The sequence below is a fragment of the Lampetra planeri genome, unplaced genomic scaffold (assembly GCF_965212315.1).
Source record: "Lampetra planeri unplaced genomic scaffold, kcLamPlan1.2.h2 scaffold_201, whole genome shotgun sequence".
In the NCBI taxonomy this organism is placed as follows: domain Eukaryota; kingdom Metazoa; phylum Chordata; class Hyperoartia; order Petromyzontiformes; family Petromyzontidae; genus Lampetra; species Lampetra planeri.
Genome location: NW_027614765.1, coordinates 41,417 through 57,623, shown reverse-complemented (window position 1 = coordinate 57,623; position 16,207 = coordinate 41,417). Strand labels below are relative to the sequence as shown.

Genomic DNA, 16,207 nt, shown 5'->3' with positions numbered 1-16,207 from the left:
TACACTACTATACACTACACTATACACTACACTATACACTACACTACTATACACTCCACTACTATACACTACACTACACACTACACTATACACTACTATACACTACACTACTATACACTACACTACTATACACTACACTACTATACACTACACTATACACTACTATACACTACACTACTATACACTACACTACTATACACTACACTACTATACACTACACTATACACTACACTATACACTACTATATACTGCACTACTATACACTACACTACTATACACTACACTACTATACACTACACTACTATACACTACACTACTATACACTACACTATACACTACTATACACTACTATACACTACACTACTATACACTACACTACTATACACTACACTACTATACACTACACTACTACACACTACACTACTATACACTACACTACATTACTATACACTACACTATACACTACTATACACTACACTACTATACACTATACACTACTATACACTACACTACTATACGCTACACTACTATACACTACACTACTATACACTACACTACTACACACTACACTACTATACACTACACTACTATACACTACACTACTATACACTACACTACTATACACTACACTACATTACTATACACTACACTATACACTACTATACACTACACTACTATACACACACTACTATACACTACACTATACACTACTATACACACACTACTATACACTACACTACTATACGCTACACTACTATACACAACATTGCTATACACTACACTACTATACACCACGATACTAAGGACCTGATTATATGGTGAGTTGAGTGGAGTTTGTATGATCTCCCCCTGTTCTACAGAGTGAGTGAGTGGAGTGTGTGTGATCTCTCCCTGTTCTACAGAGTGAGTGGAGTTTATATGATCTCCCCCTGTTCTACAGAATGTGGAGTTTGTGTGATCTCCCCCTGTTCTACAGAATGTGGAGTTTGTGTGATCTCCCCGTGTTCTACAGAGGGAGTGGATTTGTGTGATCTCCCCCTGTTATACAGAGTGAGTGGAGTTTGTGTGATCTCCCCGTGTTCTACAGAGGGAGTGGAGTTTGTGTGATCTCCCCGTGTTCTACAGAGGGAGTGGAGTTTGTGTGATCTCCCCGTGTTCTACAGAGGGAGTGGAGTTTGTGTGATCTCCCCGTGTTCTACAGAGGGAGTGGAGTTTGTGTGATCTCCCCCTGTTATACAGAGTGAGTGGAGTTTGTGTGATCTCCCCCTGTTCTACAGAGGGAGTGGAGTTTGTATGATCTCCCCCTGTTCTACAGAGTGAGTGGAGTTTGTTTGATCTCCCTCTGTTCTACAGAGTGAATGAGTGGAGTGTGTGTGATTTCCCCCTGTTCTACAGAGTGAGTGAGTGGAGTTTATATGATCTCCTCCTGTTCTACAGAGTGAGTGGAGTTTATATGATCCCCCCCTGTTCTACACACTCACAAACTTGATCACCCACAATCATTCACTCACTCACACATTTCACTCACACATTCGCTCACACATTCACTAACTCAAACATTCATTTACTCCCACATTCACTCATAGATTCACACATTCACCCATTCACTCACACATTCACTCACTCACACATTCAGACATATCACTCACTCACACATTCACACATTTATTCATTCACTCACATTCACTCACTCACATTAATTCACATCTCCCCTCACTCACACATTCACTCATAGATTCACACATTCACACATCTTGATCACTCAAAGATTTACACAATTACTCATTCACTCACAATCACTCACTCATTAATTCACACATTCACTGAACTCACACATCCACTCACTCACACATTTACTCACTCATGAACTCACACATTCACTCACACACTCACTCACACATTCACTTACACATTCACTCACATTTACTCACACACTCACTCACACATTCACTTACACACTCACACACTCACTCACACACTCACTCACACACTCACACACTCACTCACTCACTCACACACTCACTCACTCACACACCCACTCACCCACCCACCCACCCACTCACTCATTCACTCACACACTCACTCACTCACACACGCACTCACACACACACTCACTCACACTCACTCACACACTCACGCACTCACTCACACACTCAATCACTCACACACTCACATACTCACCCACACACTCACTCACACACTCACCCACCCACTCACCCACTCACTCACTCACACATTCACCCACTCACACACCCACTCACTCACTCACACACTCACACACTCACTCACACATTCACTCACACACTCACATACACACACTCACTCACCCACACACTCCGTCACCGCCACGCCGCTGCCCACCGCTGCCACCAGAATTTGAGACGGGCACGGGCGTTAAGAGTGGGAGGCTTTATTATTGAGCGGCAGATCAAGCGACACAGACGACCTCACTCACGAGCTCACTCACGTGCGCAGGTAAAACGGTGGATTGGCCTAAGAAGCGACGAAAACCAAAGCAAAAAAAAAAAATTTACGTAAAAAAAATCAGGCTGAGAAAACTAACGGCGAGGGGAGGGCCAAAAAGCCTGCAATTGTAGGCCCCGATGCGGCCTACGACGCAGGCTTTCCCCTATACCGGAGCGAAATGCAGCGTTTGTATCCCCGTAGCTACTCTCTAAAAACAAACCCCATTCCCTCCCCAAACAAATGTGATGCGACGAAAGCGAAGGCAGCAAAAAGGGGGTCGGTGGGACGCGGGACGCTTTTCTTTCTTTTTTTTCGTGCCGTGGATTAGGGACCCTCCAAACGTCGTGAGGCCAACCACCCCCCCCCCCCCAACTGCACGGCACCGCACCCTGCCTCAGTCCGCCTCGGTCTGAGAGAGTTTCCTCTCCTGTTCGATGACTGCGGGAAGAGTGGGGGGGGGGTGCACAAAGCAAGCAAATGACAGGATAAGCGAACAACAACAACAACAGCAACAGCAATGAATAACTTCGGGTCGACGATTACGACAATTGTTAAACTTCATAATAAACATATTCTTAGGTTTTTTTTCGGTAAAGTCACGTAGGTAAAAAAGTTCAAGTTAATAAAAGTTAATTGAAAATAACGTAAAAATCACGACGTTTCGGAGGCAACACAAGCTTCCGTCTTCAGGTGGAACCGTAACAGCACGATTGCTGTATCACCTTGATACTGTATCACCTTGATACAGCTATCGTGCTATGCACTACACTACTATACACTACACTATACACTACACTATACACTATACACTACACTATACACTACACTATACACTACACTATGCACTACACTATACACTACACTACACACTACACTACACACTACACTATACACTACACTATGCACTACACTATACACTACACTACACACTACACTACACACTACACTACACACTACACTACACACTACACTATGCACTACACTATACACTACACTATGCACTACACTATACACTACACTACACACTACACTACACACTACACTATACACTACACTATACACTACACACTACACTATACACTACACTATGCACTACACTATACACTACACTACACACTACACTACACACTACACTACACACTCCACTATACACTACACTATACACTCCACTATACACTACACTATACACTCCACTATACACTACACTATGCACTACACTATACACTACACTACACACTACACTACACACTACACTACACACTACACTACACACTCCACTATACACTACACTACACTACACACTCCACTATACACTACACTATACACTCCACTATACACTACACTACACACTACACTACACACTACACTACACACTCCACTATACACTACACTATACACTCCACTATACACTACACTATACACTCCACTATACACTACACTATGCACTACACTATACACTACACTACACACTACACTACACACTACACTATACACTACACTATACACTCCACTATACACTACACTATGCACTACACTATACACTACACTACACAATACACTACACACTACACTACACTACACACTACACTACACACTCCACTATACACTCCACTATACACTACACTATGCACTACACTATACAATACACTATACACTACACTATACACTAGCAGTGCCTCCAACTCCTCATTTGAGTGAGCGGAAATCACCATATCATCGGCATACATAACGTGGTTGACCAATAGGGAGCCATCCCTTGACCGCACCCGGGCATCGATCAGCCTCCCATTATATCTGTACCAGATAGAAATTCCTCCGGTACAGCCATCAAAGACATCACAAACTACGTGGTGGAAGAATATGTTAAATAATGTGGGAGCCAGAGGACATCCCTGTCGCACTCCAAGGTGTACAGGGAAAGGCTCTGACTCCCGGCCACGTAGTTTCCATCATGAAGGTCCTTAATGATCGTGAGCAGAGGGTCAGGGAAATCGAAAGCACGAAGAACAACCCAGAGCCCAGACCTACTGATGGTATCATAGGCCTTGACCAGGTCAATAAAGCAGAGATGTAGGTCTTGTTGGAATTCCCTACACCTCTCCTGTAGCAGACGGACAGAAAATATGGCATTTGTGCAGGACCGCCCTTTCATGAAAAAACATTGGGGCTCCGCAAGCCTCTCCTCAGCGTGCCTAGCAAGGCGATGTTGAATAATCCTTGCCAGGACGTTTCCCGGCACATCGAAGAGGGAGATGCCCCTGTAGTTGTTACAGTCTGTGCGGGCCCCTTTTCTTAAAGAGGGGGACCACCAGGGCATCCTTCCAATCCTGCAGAACCCGCCCAGTGGTCCAGACTGTTGTTATGTGCACAGATGCCACCCTCCCTCAACATTTCACTATAATCTCTCTCAGAATCTGGATGGCCTTTTGTACTTCCTCAACAGATGGCACCTCAACCAGCCACTCACAGGGGGTGACTTCTTCTTCCAACATTTGAGGCACCGCAGCCTCAGCAGGGGCATCCCCACTTTGCCCCATTATTTTTTTCCAGGCTGAGGGATTTCCCCTCCCCCAAGACCTCACAGAAATGCTCAGCAAATCTGAAAATCCTTTTTTCCTGGGGGTCGGAGATCAGATCACATTTCTTTACCCTAATGATGGTGATACGTGTGGTGCTGCAGGTTACTTTTTTGATGGAGTGAAAGAGTGATTTGTGATCGCGGGCCACTGAGGCAGATTCCATCTCCTCAGCAGCCCGTGCCCACCACCCATCCTTGCAGCGCCTCACAGCTCTCCGAACCCCCGAGCAAAGGCTGCGGTAAGCCTCCTCATTCTCTGATGTGGGATGCTGTAGACGATGAGAGTGGGGGCCTGTCGCTTTTTCGCAGCCAGCCTGAACACCTCCTCTGTCAGCCAGGGTCTCTGGGGAGGTTTGGACCGTGTACCCAAAGCAGTCATTGCAGCTGCATGAGCCATAGTCCTAAACCTCGCACATTTCCCCTCGGCATCAGGAGGAGTGGGGGACGATGCCAACCCCAGCTGCAAGCGATGATGAAATTCTCACTTGCAACTTTAATCAGCTACCTGAGACCAGGCCACAATGGGTTTGAATGGGGTCTTGGATGTACACCCACCACCGGAGTGGAAGAATGGCAGGTGTATCTTACAGATTACAAGCCGATGGTCAGTGGGCAGATCAGCTCCACGGTAGGTCCTGGTGTCAAGGACATAGGCACGCATCCGCTGTTCCATCGGCCTTGCCTGCATCCCTCCACGGATTTTCATCTTCGGTGGGAGCATAAGTAACCATGACCGCCACTCCTCGCCTCCGTTTTATGGGAAGGCGAGCCCACAGTAGCCTGGGGCTTACAGCATCTCACACCTCACCGCAACGCTCCCACGCCCCCTTCATTCTTTTGTTCAGAAGAAGAACCACACCCTGTTGTTTGGCAGTCTCCTGCCCCGAGTAGAGGACCGTCCACCCCTCATGGTGGCAGGAGCCAGAGCCGGTCCACCGGACCCTCCTGAATGCCACAGAGATCCAGGCGGTACTGGTCCAGCTCCCGACAGAGGAGTGGCAGCCTCTCCTCCGCAGTGAGCGTTTGAACATTCCACGTGGCCACACAAAGTGGTTTTTCGTTGTTTCTGGAGGAGCCCCGAGGGTGAAGATTCAGTCTCCTGGCTCCGCCAAATGGGGTTTGGCCAGGAGACGTCATAGACGCCTGTCCCCCCCGGGGCCTCCGGCACAAGCCGTCCCACCGGACCCTCCTGAATTACCGCCGAGATCCAAGCGGCAGCCTCTCCTCCGCAGCGAGCGTTCGAACACCACCACCACCTCCACCACTTCCGCCACCACCACACTCGTCAGCAGCGCCACACTCACGCCACCACCCCCCCCCCCCCCCCCCCCATGTGTGCGACATACCCGACTGTGTGGGCAGTGTGTTCTTGATCTCCGTTGTGGCCTTCTTGAGGCTGCTCCGCTTGAATTCCTTCACCTCTGTCATGTCAGGCTTCTCGGCCTTGTCAGGCTTTTCGGCCTTGCCGGGCTTGTCCGACTTGCCGTGCTTGTCCGACTTGCCGGGCTTGTCCGACTTGCCGGGCTTGTCCGCCTTGCCGTGCGTCCCCTTGTCCGGCATCCCTGCAGATCTGTCGCGACGAAACAAAAGCAACGAGTGTGGTGAGTCCACGTGTCTCTGTGTGATGAGTCTATGGGTCTCTGTGTGTGGTGAGTCTATGGGTCTCTGTGTGGTGAGTCTGTGGGTCTCTGTGTGGTTAGTCTATGGGTCTCTGTGTGGGTGGTGAGTCTATGGGTCTCTGCGTGATGAGTCTGTGGGTCTCTGTGTGATGAGTCTATGGGTCTCTGTGTGGTGAGTCCATGGGTCTCTGTGTGTGATGAGTCTATGGGTCTCTGTGTGTGATGAGTCTATGGGTCTCTGTGTGGTGAGTCTATGGGTCTCTGTGTGGTGAGTCCATGGGTCTCTGTGTGGTGAGTTTGTGGGTCTCTGTGTGGTGAGTCTATGGGTCTCTGTGTGGTGAGTCTATGGGTCTCTGTGTGTGATGAGTCTATGGGTCTCTGTGTGTGATGAGTCTATGGGTCTCTGTGTGGTGAGTCTATGGGTCTCTGTGTGGTGAGTCTATGGGTCTCTGTGTGGTGAGTCCATGGGTCTCTGTGTGGTGAGTTTGTGGGTCTCTGTGTGGTGAGTCTATGGGTCTCTGTGTGGTGAGTCTATGGGTCTCTGTGTGTGATGAGTCTATGGGTCTCTGTGTGTGATGAGTCTATGGGTCTCTGTGTAGTGAGTCTATGGGTCTCTGTGTGATGAGTCTATGGGTCTCTGTGTGGTGAGTCCATGGGTCTCTGTGTGGTGAGTTTGTGGGTCTTTGTGTGGTGAGTCTATGGGTCTCTGTGTGGTGAGTCTATGGGTCTCTGTGTGTGATGAGTCTATGGGTCTCTGTGTGATGAGTCTATGGGTATCTGTGTGATGAGTCTATGGGTCTCTGTGTGATGAGTCTATGGGTCTCTGTGTGATGAGTCTATGGGTATCTGTGTGATGAGTCTGTGGGTCTCTGTGTGATGAGTCTGTGGGTCTCTGTGTGATGAGTCTATGGGTCTCTGTGTGATGAGTCTATGGGTCTCTGTGTGGCCCCATTCCTATTGTATCTGTCGCCTTATTTGGAACTAAAAACTCCCCCACTCACCCCAATCTTTGAAAACACACAATGCGTGAACACAAAGACAAAGATCCCCCCTATAGCCTTGACAGACTGTAGGGGCAAGTGGCTGTAAGCCAGTAGCACCACGCGCCCGGCCGCCTTTGTCTCTCTCCCCTCCCCAGTGGCGATGTTTTACCAACACCACACCGCTACGCCAGGTAACTGATTTGAGGCTGAGTCGACCTAGGGGTAGCCCAGGACCGGTTCAGGGAATCGCCGCCCGCTGCATGGGCGGTGAGACGAATCGTGAAAAAATTTACCCGTAAAAGCAAAGTTTTTCACTATAAATCCTTTATATGCGTGGCGGCTAGAGTCCTCTCGTCCTCTGGCTTGAGATGGCTGCCACCTATGGGTCAGATGATTGCATTGCACCATTAAGCAATTCGTAATTAAATATAATATTTTTGTCCTAAAAAGTGTAAAAAAAAATTAAAACATTTTCACGAAAATCAATTGTCACGCACAACGAGTCTGTGTGCAAAATGTCAGCTCGATTGGATCACGGGAAGTGGGTTAAAAAACGACCGAAAGATTTGCACGGTCGTAAGCAAGCAAGTGAACTTAATATAAAGGATTTAACAAGTAAACCCGTAAAAGCAAAGTTTTTCACTATAAATCCTTTATATGCGTGGCGGCTAGAGTCCTCTCGTCCTCTGGCTTGAGATGGCTGCCACCTATGGGTCAGATGATTGTCTGCCACCATTAAGCAATTGGTAATTGAATATTTAAAAAAAATTCCTAAAAAGTGTAAAATTTTGGAAAAAAATTTTCACGAAAATAAATGGTCACGCACAACGAGTCTGTGTGCAAAATGTCAGCTCGATTGGATCACGGGAAGTGGGTTAAAAAACGACCGAAAGATTTGCACGGTCGTAAGCGCGCAAGCAAGCAAGCAAGCTGACTTAAGATAAACGATTTTTTTTTTTAATTCGTAAAGGTAGCGACGTCTCACAACAATGAGCAGAGCGCCGGGCCGCTAAAACGCGGCAAAGATGGCACATTAGGGGGGGGAGGGGTAACAGTATGCACCTAGCCTGGCACAGCGGTCAACCCATGGCACCTGCTGGGTCTGTCCCGTGACCTCCTCCTCCTGCACCTAGCCTGGCACAGCAGTCAACCCATGGCACCTGCTAGGTCTGTCACGTGACCTCCTCCTCATGCACCTAGCCTGGCACAGCAGTCAACCCATGGCACCTCCTGGGTCTGTATTGTGACCTCATGCACCTAGCCTGGCACAGCAGTCAACCCATAGCACCTGCTGGGTCTGTCCCGTGACCTCCTAATGCACCTAGCCTGGCACAGCAGTCAACCCATGGCACCTGCTGGCTCTATCCCGTGATCTCCTCCTCATGCACCTAGCCTGGCACAGCAGTCAACCCATGGCACCTGCTTGATCTATCCCGTGACCTCATGCACCTAGCCTGGCACAGCAGTCAACCCATGGCACCTGCTGGATCTATCCCGTGACCTCATGCACCTAGCCTGGCACAGCAGTCAACCCATAGCACCTGCTGGGTCTGTCCCGTGACCTCCTAATGCACCTAGCCTGGCACAGCAGTCAACCCATGGCACCTGCTGGCTCTATCCCGTGATCTCCTCCTCATGCACCTAGCCTGGCACAGCAGTCAACCCATGGCACCTGCTTGATCTATCCCGTGACCTCATGCACCTAGCCTGGCACAGCAGTCAACCCATGGCACCTGCTGGATCTATCCCGTGACCTCCTCATGCACCTAGCCTGGCACAGCAGTCAACCCATGGCACCTGCTGGATCTATCCCGTGACCTCCTCATGCACCTAGCCTGGCACAGCAGTCAACCCATGGCACCTGCTTGATCTATCCCGTGACCTCATGCACCTAGCCTGGCACAGCAGTCAACCCATGGCACCTGCTGGATCTATCCCGTGACCTCATGCACCTAGCCTGGCACAGCAGTCAACCCATAGCACCTGCTGGGTCTGTCCCGTGACCTCCTAATGCACCTAGCCTGGCACAGCAGTCAACCCATGGCACCTGCTGGCTCTATCCCGTGATCTCCTCCTCATGCACCTAGCCTGGCACAGCAGTCAACCCATGGCACCTGCTTGATCTATCCCGTGACCTCATGCACCTAGCCTGGCACAGCAGTCAACCCATGGCACCTGCTGGATCTATCCCGTGACCTCCTCATGCACCTAGCCTGGCACAGCAGTCAACCCATGGCACCTGCTGGATCTATCCCGTGACCACCTCCTCATGCACCTAGCCTGGCACAGCCGTCAACCCATGGCACCTGCTGGGTCTAACCGGTCCTGGGCTTCCCCTAGGTCGACTCAGCCTCAAATGAGTAGCTGGTTTAGCGGTGTGGTAGTGAACATCGCCAGCACTGGGAGGGCGTGGTGCTGGCCACCCACCCCCTCGTGCGCCGTGCCGGTAGCCTTCATAGGTGCTCGCTAACAGCACTTGCCCCTACAGTCTGTTAAGGCTACACGGGGGATCTTTTTTATCTTTGTGTGTGTCTGTGTGTGTGTCTGTGTGTGTGTCTGTGTGTGTGTGTCTGTGTGTGTGTGTCTGTGGTGTGTCTGTGTGTGTGTCTGTGGTGATGTCTGTGTGTGTGTCTGTGTGTGTGTGTCTGTGTGTGTGTGTCTGTGTGTGTGTGTCTGTGTGTGTGTGTCTGTGGTGTGTATGCGTGTGTGTGTGTCTGTGTGTGTGTGTCTGTGTGTGTGTGTCTGTGCGTGTGTGTGTGTGTCTGTGGTGTGTGTGTGTCTGTGTGTGTGTGTCTGTGGTGTGTGTGTGTGCGTGTGTGTGTGTGTCTGTGGTGTGTCTATGTGTCTGTGCGTGTCTGTGTGTGTGTGCGTGTGTGTGTGTGTCTGTGCGTGTGTGTGTGCGTGTGTGTGTGTGTCTGTGTGTGTGTGTCTGTGCGTGTGTGTGTGTCTGTGTCTGTGTGTGTGCGTGTGTGTGTGTCTGTGTGTCTGTGTGTGCCACAGCGCTGCTGCTGCTGCTGCTACTCGCTGCAACGAACAGCACTTGCCCCGGCAGTCTGTTAGAGGCTATACGGGGGATCTTTGTCTTTGCTCTCTGTGTGCGTGTGTACCTCAGAGGGCGTGAGCGTGTGTGGGCATGTGTGTGTGTGTGCCTCCCTGGGTGTGTGTGTGGGCGTGAGGGTGTGTACACGTGTGTGTGTGTACACGCGTGTGTGTGGGCGTGTGTACACGTGTGTGTGTGTCTGTGTGTGTCTGTGTGGTGTGTGTCTGTGTGGTGTGTGTCTGTGTCTGTGTGTGTGTGTGTCTCTGTGTGTGTGTCTGTGTGTGTGTCTGCGTGTGTGTGTGGTGTGTGTGTGTGTCTGTGTGTGTGTCTGTGTGTGTCTATGTGTATGTGTGTGTCTCTGTGTGTGTGTCTGTGTGGTGTGTGTGTGTCTGTGTGTGTCTGTGTGTGTGTGTCTGCGTGTGTGTGTCTGTGTGTGTGTCTGCGTGTGTGTCTGTGTGTGTTTGTCTGTGTGTGTGTCTGCGTGTGTGTGTCTGTGTGTGTGTCTGTGTGTGTGTCTGTGTGTGTGTCTGCGTGTGTGTGTCTGTGTGTGTGTCTGTGTGTGTGTCTGCGTGTGTGTGTCTGTGTGTGTGTCTGCGTGTGTGTGTCTGTGTGTGTGTCTGCGTGTGTGTCTGTGTGTGTGTCTGTGTGTGTGTCTGCGTGTGTGTGTCTGTGTGTGTGTCTGTGTGTGTGTCTGTGTGCGTGTGTGTGTCTGCGTGTGTGTGTCTGTGTGTGTGTCTGTGTGTGTGTCTGTGTGCGTGTGTGTGTCTGTGTGTGTGTCTGCGTGTGTGTGTCTGTATGTGGGGTAATTCCAGACCACAATTCACAACCAACCACACCCAACTTACTCGCCACCACCAAAGACAAAGCTCACCCGTGTAGCCTTCACGGGCTGTTAGGGGCAAGTGCAGTTAGCGAGCACCTATCAACAAAGACAAAGATGCCCCGTGTAGCCTTCATGGGCTGTTAGGGGCAAGTGCTGTTAGGGAGCTCCTATCAACAAAAGCAAAGATGCCCCGTGTAGCCTTCACGGGATGTTAGGGGCAAGTGCAGTTAGCGAGCACCTATCAACAAAGACAAAGATGCCCCGTGTAGCCTTCATGGGCTGTTAGGGGCAAGTGCTGTTAGGGAGCTCCTATCAACAAAAGCAAAGATGCCCCGTGTAGCCTTCACGGGATGTTAGGGGCAAGTGCAGTTAGCGAGCACCTATCAACAAAGACAAAGATGCCCCGTGTAGCCTTCATGGGCTGTTAGGGGCAAGTGCAGTTAGCGAGCTCCTATCAACAAAGACAAAGATCCCCCGTGTAGCCTTCACGGGCTGTTAGGGGCAAGTGCAGTTAGCGAGCACCTATCAACAAAGACAAAGATCCCCCGTGTAGCCTTCACGGGATGTTAGGGGCAAGTGCAGTTAGCGAGCACCTATCAACAAAAGCAAAGATGCCCCGTGTAGCCTTCACGGGCTGTTAGGGGCAAGTGCAGTTAGCGAGCACCTATCAACAAAGACAAAGATGCCCCGTGTAGCCTTCACGGGATGTTAGGGGCAAGTGCAGTTAGCGAGCACCTATCAACAAAAGCAAAGATGCCCCGTGTAGCCTTCACGGGCTGTTAGGGGCAAGTGCAGTTAGCGAGCACCTATCAACAAAGACAAAGATGCCCCGTGTAGCCTTCACGGGATGTTAGGGGCAAGTGCAGTTAGCGAGCACCTATCAACAAAAGCAAAGATGCCCCGTGTAGCCTTCACGGGCTGTTAGGGGCAAGTGCAGTTAGCGAGCACCTATCAACAAAGACAAAGATGCCCCGTGTAGCCTTCACGGGATGTTAGGGGCAAGTGCAGTTAGCGAGCACCTATCAACAAAAGCAAAGATGCCCCGTGTAGCCTTCACGGGCTGTTAGGGGCAAGTGCAGTTAGCGAGCACCTATCAACAAAGACAAAGATGCCCCGTGTAGCCTTCACGGGATGTTAGGGGCAAGTGCAGTTAGCGAGCACCTATCAACAAAAGCAAAGATGCCCCGTGTAGCCTTCACGGGATGTTAGGGGCAAGTGCAGTTAGCGAGCACCTATCAACAAAAGCAAAGATGCCCCGTGTAGCCTTCACGGGCTGTTAGGGGCAAGTGCAGTTAGCGAGCACCTATCAACAAAAGCAAAGATGCCCCGTGTAGCCTTCACGGGATGTTAGGGGCAAGTGCAGTTAGCGAGCAGCACCTGTGAAGGCCGGAACGGCACACGAGGGGGTGGGTGGCCAGCACCACGCCCTATCAACACACACACACAGCCACACAAAGACAAAGATCCCCCGCATAGCCCTCATGGACTGTGGGGGCAAGTGCTGTCAGCGAGCACCTATCAACACACACACAGCCACAACAAAGATCCACCCCGTGTAGCCTTTAGTTGGCTGTTAGGGGGAAAACCGAAGGACCCCAGAGAAAAATTCAAGAAATGACCAACACGGAGGGAGAGAGACAGACAGAAACGCAGACTCCAACTCTACAGCAGCAGCAGCAGCAGGTGTAGTCAGGGTCTGGGATGGAACCCACGACCTCCTGTGTACCAGGCGAGGTAGTCAACATCTCCTAGCCCACCGTGATGATGATGAGAGAGAGATGAGAGAGATGAGAGAGAGACAGAATGAGACGCAGACTCCAACTCTACAGCAGCAGCAGCAGCAGGTGTAGTCAGGGTCTGGGATAGAACCCACGACCTCCTGCGTACCAGGCGAGGTAGTCAACATCTCTCAGTGTCTGGGATAGAACCCACGACCTCCTGCGCACCAGGCGAGGTAGTCAACATCTCTCAGTGTCTGGGATTGAACCCACGACCTCCTGTGCACCAGGCGAGGTAGTCAACATCTCTCAGTGTCTGGGATTGAACCCACGCCCTCCTGTGCACCAGGCGAGGTAGTCAACATCTCTCAGTGTCTGGGATTGAACCCACGACCTCCTGTGCACCAGGCGAGGTGAGTCAACATCTCTCAATGTCTGGGATTGAACCCATGACCTCCTGTGCACCAGGCGAGGTAGTCAACATCTCTCAGTGTCTGGGATCGAACCCACGACCTCTTGCGCACCAGGCGAGGTAGTCAACATCTCTCAGTGTCAGGGATAGAACCCACGACCTCCTGTGTATGAGGCGAGGTCGTCAACATCTCTCAGTGTCTGGGATAGAACCCACGACCTCCTGCGCACCAGGCGGAGGTAGTCAACATCTCACCAGACCCACTGGCTCACCGCGATTTTACCTGCAATTCGTTGAAGGGCTCCGGTGACGAAGACGAAGGCGCGAGAGGGATGAGAGGAGAGAGCGGAGTGAGGCAACTGCGTCTGGACTCGCTGTGGTTGATGTGGAGGGCACGACGCCTACGGGGAAAGTGTCGTGGTGGGGGTGGTGGTTGTGGTGGTGGTGATGACTCCTCTGGGCAAGGGAGGGGTTGAGAGAGGTGGGGGTGTTGGGGGGGTTGGGGGGGGCAGCCCCCCCCCCACCCCTCTGGCCAGCCCCCACCTACTCAGCCCCGCCTCTCTCCACGGTGGATCGATCGGAGAGAGAGGTTTCGGAGGCGAGGGGATTGATCGTCCGATGAGGGGAGCCTTTCACAGATTTAGTGAGAGGGGAGGGGAGGGAGGGGAGGGAGGGAGGGAGGGATGAGAGGGAGGGAGGAAGGAGAGGGGGGGAGGGAGGAGAGGGGGGGAGGGAGGGAGGAGATGGAGGGAGAGGAGGGAGGAGAGGGAGGATAGTGAGGGAGAGAGGGGAGGGAGGGAGGGAGGGGAGGGAGGGGAGGGAGGAGAGGGAGGGAGGGAGGGAGGGGAGGGAGGAAGAAGAGGGGGGGAGGGGAGGGAGGGGAGGGAGGGGAGGGAGGGAGGAGAGGGAGGGGAGTCAGGAGAGGGAGGGAGGGGAGGGGGGAGGGAGGAGAGGGAGGGGAGGGAGGGAGGGAGGGAGGGAGGGGAGGGAGGGAGGGAGGAGAGGGGGGGAGGGAGGAAAGGGAGGGATGAGAGGGAGGGAGGAGAGGGGGGGGAGGGAGGTGAGGGGAAGGAGGGAGAGGAGGGAGGAGAGGGAGGATAGTGAGGGAGGGAGGGGAGGGAGGAGAGGGAGGGGAGGGAGGGAGGAAAGGGAGGGATGAGAGGGAGGGAGGGAGGAGAGGGGAGGGAGGGAGGAAAGGGAGGGATGAGAGGGAGGGAGGGAGGAGAGGGGGGGAGGGTGGGAGGAGAAGGAGGGAGAGGAGGGAGGAGAGGGAGGATAGTGAGGGAGGGAGGGGAGGGAGGAGAGGGAGGGGAGGGAGGGGAGGGAGGAGAGGGAGGGGAGGGAGGGAGGGGGGAGAGGGAGGGGAGGGAGGGAGGGAGGGAGGAGAGGGAGGGGAGGGAGGGAGGGAGGGAGGGAGGGAGGAAAGGGAGGGATGAGAGGGAGGGGAGGGAGGGGAGGGAGGAGAGGGAGGGGAGGGAGGGGAGGGAGGGGAGGGAGGAGAGGGAGGGAGGGGGGAGAGGGAGGGGAGGGAGGAGAGGGAGGATAGTGAGGGAGGGAGGGGAGGGAGGAGAGGGAGGGGAGGGAGGGGAGGGAGGAGAGGGAGGAGAGGGAGGGGAGGGAGGGAGGGAGGAGAGGGAGGGGAGGGAGGGAGGGAGGGAGGAAAGGGAGGGATGAGAGGGAGGGGAGGGAGGGGAGGGAGGAGAGGGAGGGGAGGGAGGGGAGGGAGGGGAGGGAGGAGAGGGAGGGGAGGGAGGGAGGGGGGAGAGGGAGGGGAGGGAGGGAGGGAGGGAGGAGAGGGAGGGGAGGGAGGGAGGGAGGGAGGGAGGGAGGAAAGGGAGGGATGAGAGGGAGGGGAGGGAGGGGAGGGAGGGGAGGGAGGGAGGAGAGGGAGGGGAGGGAGGGAGGGAGGAGAGGGAGGGGAGGGAGGGAGGGAGGAGAGGGAGGGGAGGGAGGGGGGAGAGGGAGGGGAGGGAGGGAGGGAGGGAGGGAGGGAGGAAAGGGAGGGATGAGAGGGAGGGAGGGAGGAGAGGGGGGGAGGGTGGGAGGAGAAGGAGGGAGAGGAGGGAGGAGAGGGAGGATAGTGAGGGAGGGAGGGGAGGGAGGAGAGGGAGGGGAGGGAGGGAGGGAGGAGAGGAGGGGAGGGAGGGAGGGGGGAGAGGGAGGGATGGAGGGAGGGAGGAGAGGGAGGGGAGGGAGGGAGGGAGGGAGGGTGGAAAGGGAGGGATGAGAGGGAGGGGAGGGAGGGAGGGGAGGGAGGAGGGAGGAGAGGGAGGGGAGGGAGGGAGGGAGGAGAGGGAGGGGAGGGAGGAGAGGGAGGGGAGGGAGGGAGGGGGGAGACAGAGGGGAGGGAGAGAGGGAGGAAAGGGAGGGATGAGAGGGAGGGAGGAGAGGGGGGGATGGAGGTGAGGGGGGGAGGGTGGGAGGAGAAGGAGGGAGAGGAGGGAGGAGAGGGAGGATAGTGAGGGAGGGAGGGGAGGGAGGGGGAGGGAGAGGGAGGGGAGGGAGGGAGAGGGAGGGGAGGGAGGGGAGGGAGGGAGAGGGAGGGGAGGGAGGGGAGGGAGGAGAGGG

General features: G+C 53.2%; 1 long non-coding RNA gene across 2 annotated transcripts; it reads right to left on the bottom strand.

The window, feature by feature from the left end:
* Window positions 1-2,394: 2,394 nt before the first annotated feature.
* On the bottom strand, window positions 2,395-14,231 carry LOC144740266 (uncharacterized). 2 transcript variants are annotated; one of them, XR_013589602.1, is made up of 3 exons: window positions 13,923-14,231; window positions 6,391-6,614; window positions 2,395-2,904 (listed from the first exon to the last, which is right to left on the bottom strand). It is a non-coding gene; the product is annotated as an uncharacterized LOC144740266 (long non-coding RNA). The 2 variants fall into 2 exon arrangements; XR_013589603.1 differs by lacking the exon at window positions 13,923-14,231 and adding an exon at window positions 7,940-8,020.
* Window positions 14,232-16,207: the final 1,976 nt, after the last annotated feature.